Below are 7,794 nucleotides of genomic sequence, written 5' to 3'. Positions count from 1 at the left end.
GGTTCCGGGTATAATCGGTCCGATGTGGCGTTCAAGAAACCTACGATTTATTTAATCTATTTTGGTAACGTTGCAGATTGTCTAATCAGTGGATAACCTCCCTCATATCGATTAACAACACACTTGTATACGCATAACTTATTGTAAATATAACAAGAAATAAAATAATGACTTCGTGCCTTAATGCCAACATCAAAAGGCGAAGATATAAAAGTACATTTCAACATTACTGACGTTTCAGCAGCTGGTAACTGGAGTATCTGATCAGAGATAAATAGTGTAGCAAACTGACGAATCTTCACGTACTTTATTTAGGTAAAAGTCTTTATGCTACATAAGTAATAGTACACAAGTATTGAAAACTGCAAAAGATTTGTGGTCAGCAAACGAGTTTTAAATTGTATCTGTAGTTAAACCAAGCATCTGGACTTTCAGTTGATCATTACGGTTCATCACATCTTCAGAAATGGTCTCAAGAAGCCTGGAGAACCATTTCTGAAGACTACTTAAAGAAACGACAAATTAAGCTAAGAGTGACCTTTCGCTGTGCAGAAGAGTAAAGGTGGTCATGTCAAATACAGACTCATTAGAACTGGACAATTTTATGTTTGTACAGGTCTCTTTGTTGGTGTCTTGGTCGCTACTCGGGGGAATAAGGAGACAGCCGCTCCAATTTTGGTGTGTTCTGGGAAATGCCGACAGAAATGGTGTTGGGGTGTCAGCACAGGACATTGGCACCTCATACCACCTACATGGAGTTTAACTGATTTATGCTGTACTGTGGTGATCAAGTACTCCTCTAATATTTCTGAGCAGTGTAAAATACAATCAGTGGCGTGTCTAGAAAATTTTTGTTGGGGGGGCCAGGTAGGGGCACAGATTTGGAGAAGGGTGGCAGATTTAATTGGCAGATAATGTTTTTAAAAAAAAATTCTACCAACCCTTAACCATAATTCAATAATCCTATAAACCTAATAACCAAATGCACTTTTAACTCTTATTAGAATGAGATTTTAACCACTACGGTGCAAAGTTTTTAGATACTGCGTTGATAAAGTACAAGAGATACAATCAGTGCTTTGTCAGTGTTTACTCAGCATTCAAGGACAGCAATATTTGCATAGTATTTTTACTGACATATACTGCACATATGTTTTGGGCAAAAACATTTTTGAATATTAAAATACGAACATTTGTAGCAAACAATTGACAAATTAGCCATTCCAATGCAAAACTTTCTCTGCCTGTTAAAAAAAGAAGATAATCTTCTCACAAACTGGTGTTTGATTTTGAAACAGGAAAAAAGTGGAGAAACAACTGAAAAGACTAATATTTGAATAAAACCTGAAAGCAAGTAAATACTTTCTATGCTGCCTTATGGTAAACTTTGGTAATATTGATAAAGAACAACACTGGCTGATGATGAAATACATTCAGCTGGCATGGTGACACTGCCAGTATAACCTGCAGGGCTGGACTGGGACAGAAAATCGGGCATTTTGACTACAGACCGACCCACCAGGTATTAAAGCCATAAAGCCTTTGAATGAAAACAAACCCTGTTGTGACAGTGATGTACAGTCTTTTTGGTATATGTATGATTTCTATACATTTTACGTCAGATAAAAACTTTGGTTGTAAGATTTAGATAATTATTTAATAAAAGCTAGATATTTTAAATGAGAATAGGAAAGAAAAGTATTTCTTTGTGCCCCCTTTCCCTGTTAATGCCCTACCTGGCCCCCTGGCAAAACTTTGCTAGACCCGCCCCTGCACAGTTACCAGCTGTCAGCTACATAAAAAAGGATCCTGGTGGGTGGTCTTCACGTTTCCCTCTCACCAGATATCCAAACCGACATCATGACCAGCAGCTTTACAGCTGTGGCTCCAGCAAACATCAGCTGATACTAGAAATTAATATTAAATAAATTCTAACAACAGCCGATCAAGCTTAAACGTGCTGCTGTTGTTTAGCGCGACATCTGCTGGTTTCGTCTTTCTGGCGCAAAGTGGGCGATAAACAAACAAGAGAGAAAAGCCGATCAGCTGATCATCGATCAGTTTCATGATTGAAGTAGCAACAGGAGAGGGAGGATGAGAGAAGAGGCAGCTGTGCAGCGTAAAGACAGAATAAATCCAGCTTTGTGTCTTTTTCCATTCTAGCTGAAGTTCGGGACAAACTGCGTCTCTTCTCAGCTCAATACGAAACGCGTAATATTTTCTCTGATTGAGGGACCATTCCATTTTTTTAAGGAGCCGTTGGCAACTCTACTAACTAACCTTATGAATAAAATAAAGTTCACTATCAGTAACATCATAGCAACCGAACAGCTGTATAAAAACTCCAAGCTGGCTAGAACGCAGTATGAGTTATTGCAACTGACAGTAAAAAGTCAGCACAACGAAAATAAACTCCACCTAAACTTAGTTCATATCTGACCCAGATAGACTGCAGGTCATAACTTCTTACCTGAAGTTCAGTTCACCTGACACTCGGACTGGCGGCTGCCTCGGGGCTCTCCTCCTGCCTCCCCTTCCCTCATCCACCTGCTGCCTCTGTGGAAGCCCCGCCATAGCCACCACCAAACAACGGAGTTATTTCTACACATCGACCTGCATCTGGCCAATCCACCACCTCTCATTGTTCATGCCGTTACAAAAAAAATAAAAAATAAGTCAAATAAGCCCGATGGCCAGTCCAGCTATGTTAACCTGCAACCAAATCTGCAGCTCCATACAGCAATGTTACGACTTAGATTACATCTTATAACTCATAACTCTTATGTTAGCTCCACTATGGAACGCCAGGACTGCCATAATGAATTAATTAAATACACCATTAAATAATTAATTAAATGTGGCAATAATTAATTAAAATTGGAATTAATTAATTAAATAAATAGTTATGACACATGTAATTAATTAATTATTGACACATTTAATTAATTATTTATGTATTTCACATTTTAATTAATTATTGACACATTTAATTAATTAATTATTGACATATTTAATTCATTATTTATGTATTTCACATTTTAATTAATTATTGACACATTTAATTAATTATTGACACATTTAATTAATTATTTAATGATATATTTATTTATTTCATTTTGGCAGTCCTGACGCCTGGCTCTCATCATGAAATAATTTTATCTGTCAGCCTCACCCATCAAACTCAGGGGGCGGGGTTAACGCTGATCGAGTCAAAACCATTGCTTTGGCCTGGTGGCCATTGTTTCTAGCACACAACCGGCATGTGGAAGCTAACAGAACTGAGCTTTGAAAAACCCTGTTTGTGTGTTACCAAATACCGTTTTAATATTTTTTTAGCCGAGAATGTAGTGGTTTAATCTTCATGTGTCTGGTCGGTTTGTCAAGATACAGCCTCTTTGCAAAAGTGTTTCGATGATTTCGGAGATGTCGTCCCAGTCTCACGGCAAAGCGTGGGATAGACCCGCTCGCCTCGTAAGCAATCCCACCGACAAAGCGCAGGCCCCGGTACACAGCTGTAGTAACCCCCGCTGACTTCTTTTACTGAGGTTATATTTATCGGTGTTTTATTTCCTGATGTTCTTATGTGTCCTACGTGTTTCAGTCGCCAATTCTGAATTATAACTAACATTAAAAACATGTTTAAGGAGGAGAGAGAGCAAATAAATCTGTTTAACATCTGATCTTTGGGTGTTTGTTCAGTAATCAGAGTGACCTGTGTATAAACGCATAAAAGAGATAACGTTGGTGTTTCCGTCATGTAGTAACTGCTGGCTTTAACTGTACAAAGGTTGTTCGACACTATGAAACACATACAGACTTCATGATGTTCGGCTAATATTTTTATTGTGAATATTAATCATGCTGACCTCGCTCTGTACACCACGCAGCGAGGTCAGCATATCCACGATATCCTCAGCTCCATGAGTTAACGCAAAGTTTCCCAGCTGACTATCTAACTGCCAACTATTCCAGAGACGTGAAAATATACAGCATAAAGAAAAGTGTAAGAGACTCAGCAGCAGATTAGAATAACAGTTTGTGGCGTGAATAAGACACGGCGGGACCACGGAACAACGTTCAGAGTCATCTTTATTTACATCTCACCACACCACAACACCCCCAAACCCCTCAGTCCCCGTGTTTTTAACTAGGCGGGCGTGATTAAGGATGCCGTGCAGGTGCGTCCGCCCTCCCTGCACGGCACCGCAGACCACGCCCCACCACATACCCCCATCGCCCGATTGAGGCCGGGGAGCCATCCGGCCGAACCTACTCCCCCACCGCCAGTGGGAGAGGGAATCAGCCCGGACAGCTGGCACCCCCAGGCCCCGGCCAAGCGACGGGGAGGTGCGAGTTCAGGCGGCCGCCCGCGAATCCAGCGGCGCAGGCAAAGCTGGTTCGGAAGTCGGACACGTGACAGGTGCACCCGGCGCGGCCGGCACAAGCGTGAGCCCCAGCTCACAGGTGGCTGGGCAGAGGTGTGGCGTGTACAGGCCTCTGGTGGTGGTGAGGCCGGTCTGGCGAGCACGGCGATCTCAAGCGTGGCGCCCGCCTCGCTCGCCAGTTCCACTCGAGCAAGCTCCCCTGGCACTGGGACCTCCAGCTCCTTGCGCGGCCCCTCCGTCACCGCTGTCGCTCCCTGCTGGAGCAGCCCATAGCGCGACTCCTCCGTCACTACTGCTCCCTCCGCCGCCACTCCCGGCTCGAGCAGCCCCTCGTGCAGCTCCTCTTTCTCCAACCGGCGCAGACCCTCGCGCACCTCGTCTGCCGCCTCCGGTTGGAGCGGCTCATCCACCACTCCCGGCAGGAGCAGCCCTTCACCTGGCTGTTCCCCCTCCTCCGGCAGGCGCAGATCCCCGCGCGCCTCGTCTGCCACCTCCGGCTGCTGAGGTGCCTCACGCGGCTCCTCCACCGCTTCACTGTCCTCGGGACACACCTGTGGGGGTGGCGCCCAGGCCCAGAGCAGCGCCGCCAGCTCCCCAATCCTTTCCAGGTGCCGCTCGGACTGGTCCTGCAGCTCTTCCTGCTGGCGACGCACCTCCGCCGCCTGCTCCCGCTGGGCGGCCGCCATTTCGGCCACCCTCTGGGCCAGCTCCTCCATTCCCTGGCTCCGATATGGACCCGCCGTGCTGCCTCCTGGGTTTCGGCACCAATGTGGCGTGAATAAGACACGGCGGGACCACGGAGCAACGTTCAGAGTCATCTTTATTTACATCTCACCACACCACAACACCCCCAAACCCCTCAGTCCCCGTGTTTTTAACTAGGCGGGCGTGATTAAGGATGCCGTGCAGGTGCGTCCACCCTCCCTGCACTGCACCGCAGACCACGCCCCACCACACAGTTATACATTTAATAAATCACCAAATGAATCCAAGAAACGAGCAAACCTGTTCCGACAATTTGAATTTGTATTCCCTCAGCTGCAGACTCGCTGCTGTTTAAATGTTTGAAAAGGAAGATTAGATATAAACAAACGTCAAACATAGACTCAGTCTGCCTTCACATTTGATATGAGGCCAGCACGTATAGTGGCCTCAGCAGGCTATTACTGAAATACACGTGCTATATCATAAACTATGATATAAACAGGGAGGTCCTATTAACATGTTTAGTTTTAAAGGACACCTTCCTGCCTTTAGTCTCATTCATGAGCAGTATTCGTTTTCTTCTAACATCCAGAAGTCTGCACAATGTGTTTCATAGTTTGTAACAAGCCTTTGACAGGTAAACATAACATGACCGAAAAAGCAAAAAAAAAAAAAAAAAAAAAAAGAGAGAGAGAGAGAGAGAGAGAGTGTTGACATAAGAAGAGAAAATGCTCTCAATTATGGAGACAGACAAATGGTTCATTTATGTTTGATGTGTGTTTATTCCTCCCTAAATATCGTCGGTGAAGTTCGCCATGCACGTCAGATTTTCCTGCGCATTTTTATACCTCTGCCAACAGAGAGAGAAAAAAAATCACATTCTAACAGACAGCTGGTGCTTAGAATACAGTTGAATAACTATTAAAGAACAGATGATATTTAGATGATAGTTCAGTCTAACACATGTGCCAGTGAACCATTAAACGTCTGTGAAACTATGCAGTTATGAAACGTAACTTTAACCTCAGCCAAACCGATTTGCTCAGTTGTAAATAAAACAGCGAAGTAAACGTGACCCGACAGACAGAACCTGAGTGAATGAAGTCCAGCGTTTAACCACTGAGAGCTAAAACTCAGCTGAGGTTTGAAAGCTGTGTGCCGGTGATTGGACATCAGCCGCTGATGAAGCTGTTCGCCTATAAAGTGCTCTGTAAGGAAACGAGCTCCAGCAGCTCTGCGCTCGGGGAAAATACTATATTTACTTATCTTGTGCAGTTAAACTGTGACTATCACCAGGTAACTAGGCGTGTTTCTTGAATTAGCAGCAGGTGTTAAACAGCTGACAGATGAGGAGGAGGATGCATGCAGGTAAACTGAGGGTCTGTTGAGCTGATCGCTGGTTTCGTGAGAAAAATGTCAGCTCGTTCTTTATGTTACAGAAGCACAGAGACACAAGACCAGGCGGAAAGAGACGATCGTTCGGTGAAAATGAGAATCTGCGAATGCAACATGTGGAACACGGAGAGTGGAATATGTAAACAAACCGGTTAATGTACCCCCTCGGTGCGCTCTGCATGCTAACTGTTAGCAGAGCTAGTGAAATCTCTGAAAACATCTGAGCACTTTTGCAAACATGTTCTATGTTGACAACCTGACCAGACATACGGCGCGACATTCGCGGCTAAAACACTGTTAAAAGTGTAGCTGTTAACAGAAAAACGGGGTATTTTAAAACTACACCACCACCATTGCTGCTTGTGATTTGATCTGCATTCTGGGATAACTGGCTGCCCCAAGTCTACACAAGCAATCGATTATCTAGGATCGACCTGTTTTGACTTACTTTGCACGGCAACCAATCAAATGTTAGAGAAGCTGCATGGGCAGCGTTAACCCCGCCCCCTGAGTTTGATGGGTGAGGCTGACAGATAAAATTATTTCATGATGAGAGCCAGGCGTCAGGACTGCCAAAATGAAATAAATAAATATATCATTAAATAATTAATTAAATGTGTCAATAATTAATTAAATGTGTCAATAATTAATTAAAATGTGAAATACATAAATAATTAATTAAATATGTCAATAATTAATTAATTAAATGTGTCAATAATTAATTAAAATGTGAAATACATAAATAATTAATTAAATGTGTCAATAATTAATTAATTACATGTGTCATAACTATTTATTTAATTAATTAATTCCAATTTTAATTAATTATTGCCACATTTAATTAATTATTTAATGGTGTATTTAATTAATTCATTATGGCAGTCCTGGCGTTCCATACTCCCCTCTGTAGCATACTGTCTGAAATATTCCACGGCTGCAATAATTCTTTAAGTGTTATTTTTTCCTTGGTATTCTAATTTCGCCGAAGTTTACTAAACTCAACAAACTTAATATTACTTACCGGGACATTTATTCTGTCCTCATTTTCTTTCACCGAAAAATTGTTTCCTGCAGTGACGTCTTTCGTGCTTGGCTCTCCTACCTTTGCTAACGTGATGCACATAGCGCAGAAGCCGATGCTGCATTCACTTACACTCGGATATCTGAGCGTCACCGTGAAAACATAATCGGACATTTGATATTTGATTGAATTTTATTGTTTTGCCTTTGGGGTGGCACCTGGGGTGGCCAGTCTGGTTGGGGGGGTGGCCTGTGCCCCCCCAGGCCACCCCGCTGGACACGCCATTGA

The sequence above is a fragment of the Mchenga conophoros genome, linkage group LG8 (genome assembly GCF_057382185.1).
Source record: "Mchenga conophoros isolate Kocher_MC1m ecotype Shallow Benthic linkage group LG8, M_conophoros_male_GT1.1, whole genome shotgun sequence".
NCBI classification, from domain to species: Eukaryota; Metazoa; Chordata; class Actinopteri; order Cichliformes; family Cichlidae; genus Mchenga; species Mchenga conophoros.
The sequence above is the reverse complement of the archived record's forward strand: the minus strand, read 5'-3'. Positions refer to the sequence as shown.